Source organism: Erinaceus europaeus, chromosome 8 (assembly GCF_950295315.1).
Source record: "Erinaceus europaeus chromosome 8, mEriEur2.1, whole genome shotgun sequence".
Taxonomy (NCBI): domain Eukaryota; kingdom Metazoa; phylum Chordata; class Mammalia; order Eulipotyphla; family Erinaceidae; genus Erinaceus; species Erinaceus europaeus.
In genome coordinates this window covers 108,180,170-108,197,338 of record NC_080169.1, presented here as the reverse complement: position 1 = coordinate 108,197,338, position 17,169 = coordinate 108,180,170, and the positions used below count along the sequence as shown (strand labels likewise).

The following is a 17,169-nucleotide window of genomic DNA, read 5'->3' as shown; positions in this document are numbered from 1 at the left end:
TGTGATCAGAGCACACACTGCTAGCAGCTTCTCAGTCTGCCATCTTCCGAGTAAGTGAATCTTAAGGAAGGCGGCCATGTGGCCTGCAGTCAATGGAGGGAAGTATTGGGGTTTCTGTGGACCTGAGAGTCAAGGAGGAAAGAACTAAGTCTAAGCTTCTCCCCTTTGCTCACCTCGGTTGAGAGAGACTAACCAAAAGGGTATCTTCTCAGACCTCCATCCAAGGATGGGGGTAGTTCTTCCTAAGCTCTATCAAGGTTACACATAGTCCCAACAATCATCTCCCCAGAGAATGTCTTTTGCTCATCTTCATGTTAGCTGTTGTGCTCAGGCAATAATTAGTAAAGTTATGAACCCCCTAGACTATACCTAAAAAAGACCTAGTAGCCTTTTCCAAAGTGGAGATCTCAAATCTTGTCTGCTATAGACTTACCTTTAGATTCTTGATTATTAAACATTTTGTTCTGATTTATATATTTTTTAATTATTATTAATTTTTTTGACTCCAGAGTTATTGCTGAGGCTCCATGCCCACACTATGAATCCACTGCTCCTAGAGGCCATTTTTTCCCATTGTTGCCCACTGATGTTGGATATGAGAGAAAGAAATCAAGAGAAAGGAGGGGGGACCGAGAGGGGGAGAGAAAGATAGACACCTGCAGACCTTCTTCACTGCTTGTGATGCGACCCCCCACACACACACACACACAGGTGGGAGCCAGGGGTTTGAACCGGGATTCTTATTCCAGTGTTTGCACTTTGCACCATGTGAGCTTAAACCTGCTGCGCTACCACCTGACCCCCTCTGCTTTATATCTTAATGCTTTTTCAGGCACCACGTTTCAGATGCTACCATGATGCCAACCTGACTTCACTGTACAGATGACCTCACCATGTGTCCTGGAACCCCACCTCTCCAGAGCCCTGCCCCACTAAGGAAAGACAAAAACAGGCTGGGAGTATGGATCAACTTGCCAATGCCCATATCCAAAGGAGATGCCATTACAGAAGCCAGACATCCCACCTTCTGCACCCCACAATGATCCTGGGTCCATGCTCCCAGAGGGATAAAGAACAGGGAAGCTGGGAGTCGGGCTGTAGCACAGTGGGTTAAGTGCAGGTGGCGCAAAGCACAAGGACCGGCATAAGGATCCCGGTTCGAACCCCGGCTTCCCACCTGCAGGGGAGTCCCTTCACAGGCGGTGAAGCAGGTCTGCAGGTGTCTATCTTTCTCTCCTCCTCTCTGTCTTCCCCTCCTCTCTCCATTTCTCTCTTTCCTATCCAACAATGACAAAAACAATAATAACTACAACAATAAAACAACAAGGGCAACAAAAGGGAATAAATAAATAAAATAAATATTTAAAAATAATAATAATAAAAAATAATAATAATAAAAAGTACAGGGAAGCTTCCAATGAAGGGGTTGAGATTTGGAATTCTGGTGGGGAGGATTGTGTGGAATTATACCCCTCTTATCCTGCAGTCTTATTGATGATTATTAAATCAATAAAAAATTAAAATAAGTTCATTTTCTGGTTACTTTCTCTGGAAGTTGAAAAATCCAAGACAAAAACACAAGTCAATTAATTAATTCTCCCCAGACTCTCTCCAAGCTATAGAAGACCATTGTATTGTCCCATAGAGGAGGAAAAAATGAACAATATGACACTTTTCTAAGAACATGAAGCCTATTGGATAAGGGCCCCATGCTGAAGATTTCATTTGATCTTATTTACTCCCTTACTCAAAATAAATTCAATAAGAGGTGAAGGATTCAACATTCAAATCCTGAATAGTGTAGTCAAAATGTGTTTGGTAGCAGATTTTTCAGTGCCAAGACAAAGGGGAAATTTGCTCAACTCACTGGGTTCTTTCAAGGCCAGCTGATTAAAGTAACATCAGAAATATTAGTAGAAGAAAAATTTTGTTACATATACATGGATAATATAGATATACATGAACACTAAAGTTAATGAAGCAAAATAACGATTACATTTGGAATGAAGAAATGCAATATATGGTCAGCAAAATATCTTACTTGAACAGTGTGCTGCTTTGCCAGTGTTGAGTCATGCCTCCTCCACAATGAAGGAGTTTCAGTGATATAGCTCATTCACTTTCAATCTGCCTCTCTATCACTGTCTAAATGAATGAGAAAGAAGAGGTAGAGGAGAAGGAAGTAGAGATTCTCTGTGACTACATGTTTGCCTGACCACATGGACAGGTTTTTCCAAAATGTTATTTCTACTATAAATCCTGATTCTGGATAATATTCTCAGTTGTTATTACTCTTGATAGCTTATCTTGCCTAAGCCTTAATAGTCTAAGTTGACCTCATACATCCTGTATGCTAAAGTGACACAAGTTTGAAAGATTTGTTCAGCCTATCTTGGAGTTTCTTTCCAGGATTATTTCTCAACATCACTGACACAGTCCAACACCAGGCCTTACCTGCCAAGATCAATCAGGTTGATATTCCTCTGATCTCTAAAAGGGTCATATGTGTCCTCATGAAATTCTATGACTTATTTTTATTAAAATTCTATAGCTCCCTAGCAGTGGGCTTTCCAGGACATACAGTAGGTCCATTTCTATTGCTATGAGTTATCTCCAGACTGTCTTCCACAGAGGTTGAAATGGGGTGGTTCCCATAAAAGGAAAAGCAACAAGGTCAGTCTGAAGGATTTATGACAGCTTAGAAGAGCTGCAAAGAACAGGTGGTCTGTAAAAAACGAGAGAAAATTTTCACCCCCTTCTTCACTTAAGAGAAAAGAAGATGAAGAGGGGGACAGTCAAGCAGCCATTGCAAGTCCCCCTGGGGCACTAACAGCCCATCTTTACCATTTTCTGGTTAAAGAACCATGCTTCCATCTTCAAATCTCTTACTGCCAAGATCAACAAATTGTCTTCTCATTTCTGTGTCTTGTAAAACTCTCCCTCTGGTGCATTGCAGCACTACTATAATCACCAAGATTTGAAAACAAACTAAGTAACCAAAGATAATTGAGTGGATAACTAAGCTGTGATATATAGACACTATGGATTACTATTCAACTTTAAGAAATAGTGAAGTCTTAACATTTGCTACATGTAATGATCTAGAAAGGATAACACTAAATGAAATAGATCAGAAGGAGAAAGACAAATACCAGATGATCTCACTTATATGTAGCATTTAGTAAACAAAGAAAGAGAACACATAAGGTAAGTAAATATTGACCATTGGTCTACAACTGCAGATTTAACATTACTAAGGTGGAAGGGACAGAGACAAAATAAATAAATAAATAAACAAATTGTTAAATTGTCTCTTAAGTACCCATTCTAGAAATAGGCAAGTTGATATATATTTAGAAATAGACCTTGATTTTTTTTGTATGGTGACAACTAGCAAATGTATTGAACAAATTAAAAGTTAATTTTGACAAAAATAATAGAAACAAACCTTAGCATAACTCATATCTTCTCTATTTACTATCTTTATGTCTAGATAAACTGATTTATCTGAGATCCTGAGTTTGACTAATAACATGAGTTTGTCTGAGAAACCTAATGTTCAGAACTCAGGAGGTTTGTTAGAAATATAAACTGAAACTAGGCAGTGATGTACCCAGTTAAGAACATGCATTACCATGATAAAGAACCCAGGTTCAAACTCCTGGTCCCTACCTGCACAAGCTGTGAAACAGAGCTTCAGATGTTTCTCTCTCCTTTATTCTATATCTTCCCTTCCCCTCTTAATTTCTCTCTGTCCTATCAAAGAAGAAATTCAATCAAGAAAAAGAAAATATATATTCAGAATTGGATAGTGGGTCACCCAGTAGAGCACACATCTTACTGTGAATAGGAACCAAGCATCAAGCTCCCAATCCCCACCTGCTTGGAGAAGATTCACAGGTGGCAGAGCAGTGTGCTATAGTTGCCCGTCTCTCTGTCTCTATCTTTCGTTCATTATCTTTCACTTCTTTTCAAAACATAAACAGAAAGAAAAAAAGTCAACATAAATACTGAAGTTGTACAGACACTGAATCCCAGCAATAACCTTGGAGGCAAAAATAAAAAAAAAATTTTAAAAAGGGAGGGTAAGGAAGTCAGCGCACTGTAGTGGGGGGAGATGGCCCACTGGTGGTTGGTAAGGTGTGCTAACATGTATTTTGAGGAGATGTGAAATCCTACCCCTGAGACAACAGAAATCCTGTAATTTATTCCCTCTATTAAATGAAAAGAACACAGTGAGCAATATCTCCCTTTTATAAAGGTCCTTGTGATTACAGTGACCCATTTAGATAATCCAGTATAATCACTTCTATATAAGATTCTTAACTAATCACACCTGCCAAGTCCCTATTAACAAGTCAGGTCACACTCACAGATACCAGGGATTAGGACCTAGATCTCCTTGGGGACTGTTAGTCTTCCTTCTACAAGTGAGTAGAGTAGCAGCATCAGCACGTCAAGCCACTTCCCTAGCTTCTACCAGAAACTTCTCAGTTAGCTGAGCTTCCAGTTCTGATTTTTGTATATTTATTTATTTATTTATTTATTTATTCCCTTTTGTTGCCCTTGCTTTTTATTGTTGTAGTTATTATTGTTGTTGTTATTGATGTCATCGTTGTTAGATAGAACAGAGAAAAATGGAGAGAGGAGGGGAAGACAGAGAGGGGAGAGAAAAACAGACACCTGCAGACCTGCTTCACCACTTGTGAAGTGACTCCCCTGCAGGTGGGGAGACTGGGGCTTGAACCTGGATTCTTATGCTGGTTCTTGCGCTTTGCGCCACGTGACTCCCCCAGTTCTGAATTTTATAGCTAGGTGCATATATCACATGACTGTCATCTCCCAGCATAACACCACAAACCCTCTCATGCTCTCTGACCTCTCTATGCTCAGTGAGCTGGGCACTGATAAATGACCATGTGAATCAATTCCACAGCATTAATCTATACCATCTCAAGCAAGCATTATAAAAGTTAAACTATTTTCTAAAACTTTTTTCAGTGAATTTTTGGGGCCTTGACTGTCTCATCATTCAACTTCACAATGGATTCTAAGAGTTCATCATTTCTATTTTATTTTACTTTAACTTATTCATTTTTTTTTTTTTACCAGAATACTGCACAGCTCTGAACCTGGGATTTCAGAGCCTCGGGCATGAAAGTTGTTTTGCGGGAGTTGGGCTGTAGCGCAGCGGATTAAGCGCAGGTGGCGCTAAGCACAAGGACCTGCATAAGGATCCTGGTTCAAGCCCTGGCTCCCCACCTGCAGGGGTGTTGCTTCACAAGCGGTGAAACAGGTCTGCAGGTGTCTATCTTTCTCTCCCTCTCTCTGTCTTCCCCCTCCCCTCTCCATTTCTCTCTGTCCTATCCAACAACAATGACAACAATAATAACTACAACAATAAAACAACAAGGGCAACAAAAGGGAATAAATAAATAAAAATAAATTTAAAAAAATAAAATAAAAAAGAAAGTTGTTTTTCCTAACCATCATGCTCTCTCCCCACCCAAGAGTTATGCTTTAATACCACAGAGTAGCCAAGCCAGTTTCCACTGTGTTCATACTTTGTACATAATTTGCACACCATGAGCCATAAGTGCTTGTAGGATACAGACGGTGTTAAAGAGACAGGAAATTAATAACCAAGTGGCTTTAAACAATTATCTTAGGGTGATGACGATATGGTGTCTGCCCCTGTTAGACTTTCAAGGAAGATGTGTTTATTTGCAAACTTGACAACTAAATGGATGTTATAGGACCTAAATAAAACCGAGTTTCTTAATTAGAGACTAATAAAATGTTAGCCGACAGTGTAAGGCAAGTTTAACTGCTCAAGAAAGTGTTCCAGCTAAAGGACAATAGCCTCCAATAAACCATAATAGATAAGAAGAGAGGGACTTTGAAGAGCCTGATACAATTTACAGCAGAGAATGTGAGGCTCGCCAATAGGCCTGCAGAGAGAAAGCTGTTCTCAATGTGAGCTGTGATCCTCTCCCACCATGCTGAGACACACTGACTCTTTCAAGTTTTCTGCCTTTCAAACAAAAGACGGAATTAAACCTTTTGAGGTCACCACATGTTATCTACGATTAGTCCCGCTTGGTGTTGAATAGCCTATCTATCTGTAACTTTTAATCAGCCACGCAAATGACAAAAAAATGAACACAAAACAAGCATTGCATCACACGCACACACTCATCGCTTATCTGAATGGACAGATGCAGAGACGCAGCCCAGAATAAATTAGAGCAAAATGAGCTCTAGATAAAAACAAGCTTAGTAGGGAGGGGAAAATGTGCTGTCATCAAAATGTCTTGGTCCCTTTGGAAAGGAGACAGATATTTAGGGATCCTTAACTGGAGTAAAGCCTGGTACAGAAGAGGGGTGTATGATGGTCACCCCAGGCACACAGTCTAGGTCCCTGAAGAAGTCAATTTCCTCTCTGCTGACCATCTCTTATATTTGACATCCAGATAGCTGCTAACACCAAGAAGGAAGGAACAACCTAAGGAAAAGAAAGCTCTGAAGTCATTTTCATCTCAGAGAAAAGATGGGGTTTGGGTGGGGCAGATAGCATAATGGCTATGCAAAAAGACTTCCATGCCTTTAGGATCCAAAATCCCAGGTTCAACCCCTACCACCCTGCACCCCAGCACCACCATAAGCCAGATCTGATCAAGATCAGTGATCTGGGGAGGGAGCGGGGAGAGATGTGGTTTGTTTTTAAAAGAGAAGACACTAGAGTCAATTGATTTTCTTTCATCATTTCTCTAAAATGGTTTTTAGCAGTTTCATTTGCTGTCGAGACATGATATCCTGTCAACTAACTGCCTGCTAATATCCATAAGGAGATCAAGAAACACAAACAAGAGGGAAGGGGATAGAAGAAGTAAACACTTAAAGCTCACGTGGCGCGAAGCACAAGGACCAGCGTAAGGATCCACGTTCGAGCCCAGGCTCTCCACCTGCGGGAGGGTCGCTTCACAGGCAGCGAAGCAGGTCTGCAGGTGTCTATCTTTCTCTCCCCCTCTTGCAAGTGTCTATCTCTCTCTCCCCCTCTCTCTTCTCTTCCTCTCTCCAATTCTCTCTGTCCTATCTAACAAGGACATTAATAACAACAACAATGATAACTACAACAACAACAACAATAAAAAAACAACAAAAGAGAAAATAAAAAAGTAAATTTTTTAAAAAATTTTTTTAAAAAAAGAAGTAAATACAGCATGTTCCCAGGTTCTCTGGGTCTCAAGGTGAGAGGTTGCATATTTTCCATGCCCTAAAGCTATACACAGCTATACCCCTGTACTACTGTTATGTTTTTTTTCTGACCATACCCATTACAAACTGAGACAAACTGAGGTCGACACAGGAAACAGAGGAAGATAAAGTATTTATTCACACAAGCACTTAGAATAGCTATTATAACAACTTACACATCTAAAGACACAGGAAGTGACACACATACACAGGAAGCTCAGGACAGCTGACCCCACCTCCCCCCAAGCTGGAGTACCAAAAATGGCCCCATAACCTGGGAGAGAGAGACAGAGAATATTTCTTTTTATAATGGTCAGGAACAAGATGGTCACTCTTATTTAGAGGGGCAGAGGGGCAAAAGGGTGTTTTTTTTTTGTGAGTTCTGTAATCTCACTCTTTGTAAACAGTTGTCCTTGGGATGTTCAGCTGGAGGGAGTCTCTTAACATCTGAAGAGCCACTTGGCCTTGGGTGCTCAGCAAGAGGGAGTTTCCCAGTATCTGAGGAGCCAGGTGGCCTCTGTCTGGCCGCCTGAAAAAATGGAGAACTTTTAAAATGAGAGAGCTCTGAGAAAAGCCTCTGGTGAACTCCCTTTCTCACACTATCACTTGGTCACAAAGAATACTGTGTCATTCACCTGGTATTAACACTATCTTAACAAAAGAAAATTTGCTCTCAGACCCACCCAAGTAAATATTATAGACTGTTCTTGATCATGACTCTTAATTCTGATTCTGCCAACTGATACCCTGAAATATAATGCCAGAAATATAGACCTTTATCAACTTCTTTCATTGTTTCAACAGACAGTAGCCTCAAATACAGCTTTATAAAATAGTCTGGTTTCCAATGCCAGTTTTAGTATCATGAACACAATATTGCTACGACTGCTATCTTTAATGTTTGTTAAATATATAAACTAGGCACTGTATTAAAGCAAAAAGACTAGAAAGGTAGCACTTCTCATGTTCTCCTTCTTGGACTATGACTAAAATGGCAGAAGCTTCTTGAGAACAAATATTTCAAGTCTTTTTCTTATGACAGCTCAGAGCTGAGCACATAGTACATGTTCATTTGAAAAGAAATGCTTGAATTTAAGCAAGAATGCTACTATCTAAAAAACAGTATTGTCAGTGTTTATGAATAGCACTAAATTTTATGATTCAAGAGAAAGAAGAAATCTGAGGTGCTGTTTAGCTGAATTTATTTTATAAATGATACAAGTTATACCTTAGTGTTTTAGGTGCAAAATTTCCTACAGGTGACTCAGTTTGCTAATGACTGATTATTCTGAGCTTGTGTTGCTCTTATCACTTCTAGAATTTTCTATTCTGATTTAAAATGCATACTGAAAAGTGAATTAGATACTCCAAATTGTGTCCAGAGAACTGAGACACACTGAGAGGGCCTGAGATAACCTTTCAGTAATAGTTCAATAAGCTAGACTGAAAATATAAAGACGATACATATATCTTCAAAACTTTGAAAGTTCATCATACCTGAGAGTGATTAAGCTGACATTAGCTGGGAATGCAAATCAAGACCAGTTACTGATCTCTCAATGACAGCTGAGCTACAGTGGAAAAGGTATTGTCATGGAACAGTGACCCCAGTAGCCTTAAAGATTATCAAGTACAAACTACCTGTCAAGTTTCACAACCAACTAGTAGCTGAAGCTAAAGCCAGGCAACTTTAGAGAGGCTTAAATTATACCATACTTAGATCTTAGGACAATCCAGCAGGGTAGATATCATCCCCACTTTATACCCAGGAAACAGAGACTCAGAGGTTAAGAAGTCTTTTCAAGGTCAAACACCTTATACAGGACAAAAATCAATTATTAAGAAAGCCTACAAAATTTCAAAGATTTGGGAGGCTGGGTGGTGGCACACCTAGTTGAAGGCACATGTTACAGTTTGCAAGGACCCAAATTTGAGCCCTTTTCCTTGCCTGCAGGGGAAAACTACGAGTGGTAAAGTACGGCTGCAGGTGTCTCTCTGTCTCTCTCCTCCCAGCCCCTTTGCCCTCAATTTCTGGCTGTGTCTATCCATTAAATAAATAAATATTTTTAAAAAGTTAAAAATTCAGTAGTTGACTAATATGAAGATCACAGAAGCTCTGGGTCTCTGTATAAGTCTTTCCAGGATAGGATAAACGAAATTAAACTAAAGTAGGAGACAAATTTTATCCAATGCTATATATTGACATCAGACCAAGAGTTAGTAAAATTATAAAAGAACATTGAAAAAAACAATTGGCAAGCCCAACATGGAGAGTTAGGTGCCTAAAATTCCAAAATCCCACACTTACCCAATATATAGGTAAGCCACAAATACATCTCATTGCTGTACATGGCTTTCAATTGTGAGATTACTTTTATTTTTTATTAATTTTTTAATTATCTTTATTTATTTATTGGATAGAGACAACTAGAAATTGAAAGATAAGGAGGTGACTTAGAGGGAGAGAGACACCTGCAGCACTGCTTCACCAATCACAAAGCTTTCCAAACCCTGCAGGTGGGGACGGGGAGCTTGAACCTGGGTTCTTGATCTCTGTATCATGTGTGCTCAACCAGGTGCACCACCACCTCATCTCCAGCATCATCTCCCCAGACAGTAACTTGGGTTCAACTGAATACCAGATGTCAGGCTCAGGAAAAAAACTAATAAAGTCATGGGCACTTTGGAATATACCTAAAATAAACATACTAGCTATTTCCAAAATGGAGACCCCAAATATTCATCTGCACTATTCCATGGTTCATGATTAGTCAAAAATCTGTATGCCCTTATATGTTAAATCTTTTTCAGCCACCAGGTTCCAGATGCCACCATGATGCCAATAGGCCTTCCCTGGGCAGACAACCCCATCGATATGTCCTGGAGCCCCACTACCCCAGAGCCCTCCCTCCTAGGGAAAGAGAGACAGGCTGGGAGTATGGATCGACCTGCTAATGCCTATGTTCCACGGGGAAGTAATTACAGAAGCCAGACCTTCCACCTTCTGCACCCCATAATGACCCTGGGCCCATACTCCCAGAGGGTTAAAGAATAGGGAACCTATCAGAGGAGGGGATGGGGTATAGAGTTCTGGTGGTGGGAATTGTACTCCTCTTTTATATATTTTTTCGCTTTTGTTGCCCTTATTGTTTTTCATTGTTGTTGTAGTTATTGTTGTTGTTATTTATGTCTCCATTGTTAGATAGCACAGAAAGAAATGGAGAGAGGAGGAAAAGACAGAGAGGGGGAGAGAAAGATAGACACCTACAGACCTGCTTTGCCACCTGTGAAGCGACTCCCCTGCAGATGGCGAGCCGGGGGCTTGAACTGGGATCCTTAAGCTTGTCTGTGTGCTTTGTGCCACATGTGCTTAACCCGCTGAGCTACCGCCTGACTCAATCGTACCCCTCTTATCCTATGGTCTTGTCAGTGTTTCCATTTTATACATAAAAAATATATAAGATTCCGGATGCCAGCAAGATGCTGACCAGACTTCCCTGGACAGACGACCCCATCAATGTGTACTGGAGTTCCACTTCCTCAGAGCCCCACCCGACTAGGGAAAGAGAGAGGCAGACTGGAAGTATGGATCAACCAGTCAATGCCCATGTTCAGCGGGGAAGCAATTACAGAAGCCAGACCTTCCACCCTCTGCAACCCACAACGACCCTGGATCCATACTCCCAGAGAGATAGAGAATGGGAAAGCTATCAGGGGAGGGGATGGGATATGAAGATCGGGTTATGGGAATTGTATGGAATTGTACCCTCTTATTCTATGGTTTTGTTAATGTTTCCTTTCTTAAATAAAAAAAAAAGAAAAAAGAAATCAAGTTGAAAAAAAATATATATATATATAACCTTTCTTCAAAATAGAGAAATGATAGAAAAGTAACTCTGTGGGCTTTAACAATATCTGCGAACACTGCTGAGATCCAGGTTGGTAGGAGTAGATCACCCTGTCTGCAGTTTGCATATGAAATAGCAATTTATCTGCTGGCACTTACACTGAATCTTCATTATTATCTATTTACCAGATATCTTAATTGAACAGAAAATACATCAAGAATATTTTGTAGCTGTGGTTAAAAATTTAAGCTAAATCCCGTATTCCAAAAATATGTATTTATTCATCATAACAACAAAGTTATCTGCCCCTGATCTGAGAGAGCACAGTAAAATGAACTTTGGCTGCCATCACAACTCAGCTGTCTGTCATTGACTCATATTCAGATGAGACTGAGAGACTTCGCTAGCAATTACTTTTTTCTCACTGTTTCTGCTTTCTCTGGATAAAAGGATTTATTTTAATACTAAAAAAGAAGTCATTTACAGATTAACATTTGATTTGATCATTATAACCTGAGCTGCTTTTCTTTTCTTAAGGACTCTTCTAATGCATAGAAACTACTTTGGTCTGACGCTAATTACACCCAAATCTTTCCATAGAGTTTTCAAGTAATCCTTGTATAGAAAATCAGGTAGTGTCATCCTAGCTCCTTCTACTCTTCAGACACCAGTATGACCTAGGAAATAACCTTTTTGGGCCACAGCCTTCTGTGAAAATTAGTGAAAGTTATGTAACTTGTTCCCATAAAAATACATAGACCACATATACACAAAATCTTAGGAATGTTGCCTGATAATAAATCTGAACCTTAGGGGGCCAGGAATTGGCACACCTGATTAACTGTATATATTACCAAGCAAAAGTTCGAGACTCCACTCTCCACCTACAGGTATGCAGGTGTCTATCTTTCACTACAATTATTCCCTATAACCTTTCGGCACAATTAAATAAAAAAAGAGGGAGAATGACCCCCCAACATTCAGTTGGCTAACGCATTAATGGAGTAACTACACTAAACCTTTTTAATATTTACAAAAATTTGAATTGTCCACCTATTATGTCTCATGGGCAAATGCCACCCACCCTTCCAGCCATAAACTTATGGAGACATTTTTGTCAACTCTGGATGTCTTTATATTTGCTTTCCTTTTGATAATTCAGGCAGTTGCCTCATAGCTGTTGATTATTATGGTGGATGCTGTTACTGGTCTTGCAAAATCCACGGAGTCCCTGTTGGCTTATCTCACATGATTACCAAAAGGGTTCCACACCGATATTCAACCCTAGCCGACAATATTTTTCCAGCAAAGGATCTCTTAAATTTACCATTCATGCCCCGTGGCACCCCAGGTGGGCCACTGGAGTCACTGGAAAACTTTACTACAGTGCTTATTCTAATTTTCCCTCTGCTGACATTTTCATCTCTCGACAGTCCTTGCCTCTAGAGAAATTCAGATTCAAAACATGATAACCAAACATGAACAAGCTCTTTCTCAAGCTCTTACCTCTCATTCCTCCAACTTTGATCTGTCATCATGGCCTGATTACCTTCAATATGTTGTTTCTCTTATTGATCAATCCCCTGCTCTCCCCAATGCCTTGAATTGTTTTCTGTGTACTTCTCTTAACAGACCCCTTCTAGCAGCTACACCAGTAAACAACACCCCAGCCAACCTCATTAACCTACCCAACTCCTCCCTTTCTGCTGACTTACCACTCCTTACCTCAATTCCTCTCTACACAGAAGCTATTGGCTCTGACTTCATCCTTACATGTCTATTAACTTCCTCCTTTACTCCCAATGTCCCTCGATGTTCAAGAAACCTTACTTTGTCTTCTAACATGTATGCCCCTCCTCTGTTTGTGTTCTGATGCAATTCTACCCTATATTTTTGTGTCAATTCTTCCCTACCCAGCCCTTGCCTCCTAGTCTCTCTTGTTCCACAGCTAACCCTCTATGAAGAAGAAGAGTCCCATTGGCTGACATCCCACCTGAGGGTCAGACATGCAGTGTTCTTTCCCTGGTCATTGGCATTAGACTGACCGCCTCCATTGGGCTTGCTGTCGGTGCTTTGGAACAATCTTTCTATATGGCTGGACTCATCAAGAATCAACTTCAACAGTCCATCGACTTCACCTCTCACAGCTTGGAGTCTCTCCAGAGACAGGTAAACTCTCTCGCTAAGGTGGTACTCCAGAACCGTCGAGCCCTTGACTTGATTTTGGCAGAACAGGAAGGAACATGTTTAGCATTACAAGAAGAATGCTGTTTTTTTAATGAATGAATCTGGACTGGTAGAACAAAATGTTGATACTTTGCATAAACTCAGCGTGACATTAAGAATTTCTTTTCCTCTCTTAATACTAACTCTTGATTTACTTCCCCTCTAACTTCTTGGCTTTTACCTTTCCTAGGCCCCATGATGGCTATTGAAGTTCTGTTACTGATTGCTCCTTGCCTCATTCGATTCCTCAAAAGGGACATACATGACATTATAAACGTTACAGTTCAGAAATTTTCTGTTCATCCCTACACTGCTGTCCTTATGAAAAACATGACATCCTTTGCTGATATAGACCCATAGACACTGCTCATTAATAAAAATAAAAGGAGAAATATGTGGGATTATATGAAAGCATAGTAGAGTTTAGAGGAACTCTCCCATCCTTGAGATAGAGGTCTGGAAAGACACCCAACTTGTCAGTCTCTCCCTTCCAGGGATAGAGGTGGAGGGAAATGTTTTCCTGACTCAGTTTCCTCTTTTTGGTCTCCCAAGCTTCGCAAAGGCCTGCAACCTCTCACAGTTAACTCATTCCCCTGCTGCAGACAAAATGGCTGCCTGCTTAAAAGTTCACTTAGATTTCACTATGTTCACTATAAGTTTACCACCGTTTGATCACACACATAAGCATACTCCATCACACTCTTGCCAGTACCCCAGCAGTGAGACCCCCACACCTTATTTCCTTGTTCTTTGATATCTATGATTTACATCAAGTTCTGCCCTTCTCTGCTTCATCTCACTCTGCTGGTTTAACCACTATGTTTTTCTTAATACCTTTAGATAATTAACATGTCTTACAACATGGAAACTAATTGCTTTGACCTTTTGGTATATCATCATTTCTACCCCTCCCCACCTTAGGGGTACCTGACCTTTACAAACCTGTTATTACTGACAAATGTAAAAAATGTTCTTTGTTCTACTTGCTATATAACCTTGTCCTTCTCAGAATAAAGTTGAAGTTCATACTTGAATTTCTCCTGGTTATTCTTTCTGCATCATGCGACCACTAGAATTGGTGCCGGGAAAGCCAGTAGCTACCTTGATTGTGAGGCCACCCATGTGAGCACCAGCATCTCTGTCTCTATTTTATAACAAAGAAAGGAAGAAAGGAATAAAATAGAAAGAAAGTAGAAAGAATCTAGATGTTTCCTCCACATACATGAGGACAAGACCATTGAGCTAACTTTATGGTTGGTATAATGAGTATTACATACATATAATATATGCAATACTATATTCCTAAAGTTGCATAGCATTGTAAATAAAGAGTAAATCAATTTTAAAAAGTAACATTGAAATCTGCTTCCACTTTCTATGAACTAGTATAATATATATATATATATATGGAGAGACAGGGGGGGAGGGAGAGAGTATATATTCCCACCCTCTCTCAAAAATCATAATGTGAAGACAGTATAAAAATATGATAAATGATAGATAGGTGATAATTAGATGATAAATAGATGATATGTGAGTAGACAATAAAATGATTTAAATATAGACTATGCCAATTTTCAGATAGTAGGAACCATATAACATCAAGTTGAAAAGTGTCTTCATGTCAAATAGAAAGACCCTTTACATGGAATGAGAGAAGAACTTTACATATCATACATCAGACAAAAAGTCTAATAACCAAAATATAAAAAGAGCTCACTAATGTCAGCAGCAAAAAGAAAAAAAAAAAAAAGCTCCATCCAAAAGTGAAAAGGATATGAACAGAATATGAGGAGATCCAAAAAGCCAGCAAATATATGAAAATATAGCTCAGGAAATGTTTTAAAGATCACATTCATTTATGTAATGCAACCCTTAAACATGAGATAAAGATGTAAAAGTGAGTAGCAGTCTTAAATTTTCCAGTGGGAGGGCCCTGGGATATAGCTCACCAGAAAGGGCATGTACCTGGCCATACATGCAATGCAGATGTGATCCCTGAGAGTATATATGATTCCCACAGCACTAATGGAAAATTCAGTGTTATGGCTTCTCTCTCAATGAATATTAAAAAAAAAGGAGAAGGAGGAGGAGGAGAAGGAGAAGAAGAAAAAGAAAAAGAAGTCCTGACTTTGCAAAAATGAAGGAAAGAAAATGCAAAAGGAACTTCCTGGACAAATACCAGCTCCTCTAGAAAAATGAGTACTTCTTTGTATTCATTGCACATCAACAAAATATTACATGTTGCAGCAAAATTCAAAACACCTTGACTCTATTCTAGAGATAATTTGGGCAGGGGAACTGCAAAATCACATATTATTTTGGCAATCATCTTTTATTATTTCTAATGCCTAAAAATAGTTCAGCCCTCCCCAATTTCTGAGCAGTGAAAAATGTTGGATTTTGTCTTTCTGTGTATGAAATAACACACTGAATCATGTGTTGTAGTAACTAAGTAGATTCCTTAAGAAAACTGTTTGCAAACTGTGATGATCAAATGCCAGGTTTCTAAGGAAAAAGAGTAGGAGCATCCCAGGTGAGGAAGGTGGGGGTCCTGAGGGCTGGGGCTATCATCCTCTGGCTTCATGTCAGCCCATATTTTTTTGTTTTGTGCACTGGAATCCCATATGACATTTTATCTGAAAGTGGAGCTCTGCTTTAGAACAATTGATTATTGAGGATTGCTGAAGAAGGCATTAAAGGAGTCCAAGAAGGCTAGATGGCAATTTTCTAGGATGGGAAGTTTTAAATAAAATGATGGTAGAAGGAAGGATAAACAGATAAGCATAACATAACTCAGCATAATCACATAAATCTGAAAAAGGACAGAGACATTCAGGACACCTAAACAACAACAACAAATTTCCTTTAATTCCAAGTTTTGGAAGATTTTTTTAGTTGACTTATGCAATTCTCCCCTTTTCACTACTCCCGGGTGGGGGGGAGTGGAGAGGGATACACATATAGTCAAGTGCAAATGTGTATGTAAAGTCACAGGATAAATTAATGCCAGCTAATGTGATGGTTGCTGCAGCTGTTGTTGTTGCTCCAATCTCATTTAACTAAAGCTAATTATATTAAACTATGAACTTCAGCAAATCCTTAATGGAAAGCAATTTGATCAGTTTCTTCCATCCTTGGGAATACTCTCCATTAAAAAAACTCTTAGGGAAGCTATCAAGGGAGGGAGTGTGATACGGAGTTGGGTGGTGAGAATTGTGAGGAGTTGTACTCCTCTTATCCTATGGTTTTGTCAGTGTTTCCTTTTTATCAATCAATCAATCAATAATAAATCTACCACACTTTGGTCTAGGCGGAAGAAGCAAGATGACGAAGGGGACGTTGTCCATAGGGAAGTGGCGCGAAAAGACACACCTGCTTTGTGGGTGCTGCAGCTCCAAGGCCTACTACCACAGGCAGAAGCGCATGTGCGGCAAGTGTGGCTACCCCGCCAAGTGCAAGCGCAAGTATAACCCGGATAGACAAGGCCAAGAGACTGAACACCACAGGCACCAGACGCATGTGGCACCTGAAGATTCTGTACCGCTGGTTCAGGCACGGATTCCGTAAAGGAACGCCTCCCAAACCCAAGAAGGCCATGGCTGCAGCCTCCAGCTCATCTTGAGGACTCCCAACAGTTGCACAATAAATGTTTTGTTTTAAAACAAAACAAAAAAAACTCTACCACAAAACATTCTTCCTCGGATATATTATACTTTCAGACTACTTCTTGTCGTATTCCCAGTGTACCAAAGATATGCACTTTTTTTTCCTCACTGCATTTAGGAATGTATTCACTGAAAGACACTACAATATAGCACAATCCTATCACTTTTGC

At 39.8% G+C, this 17,169-nt stretch overlaps 1 pseudogene; it reads left to right on the top strand.

Moving 5' to 3' along the window:
• Positions 1-16,658: 16,658 nt before the first annotated feature.
• Positions 16,659-16,956, top strand: LOC107523409 (large ribosomal subunit protein eL37-like; annotated as a pseudogene).
• Positions 16,957-17,169: the final 213 nt, after the last annotated feature.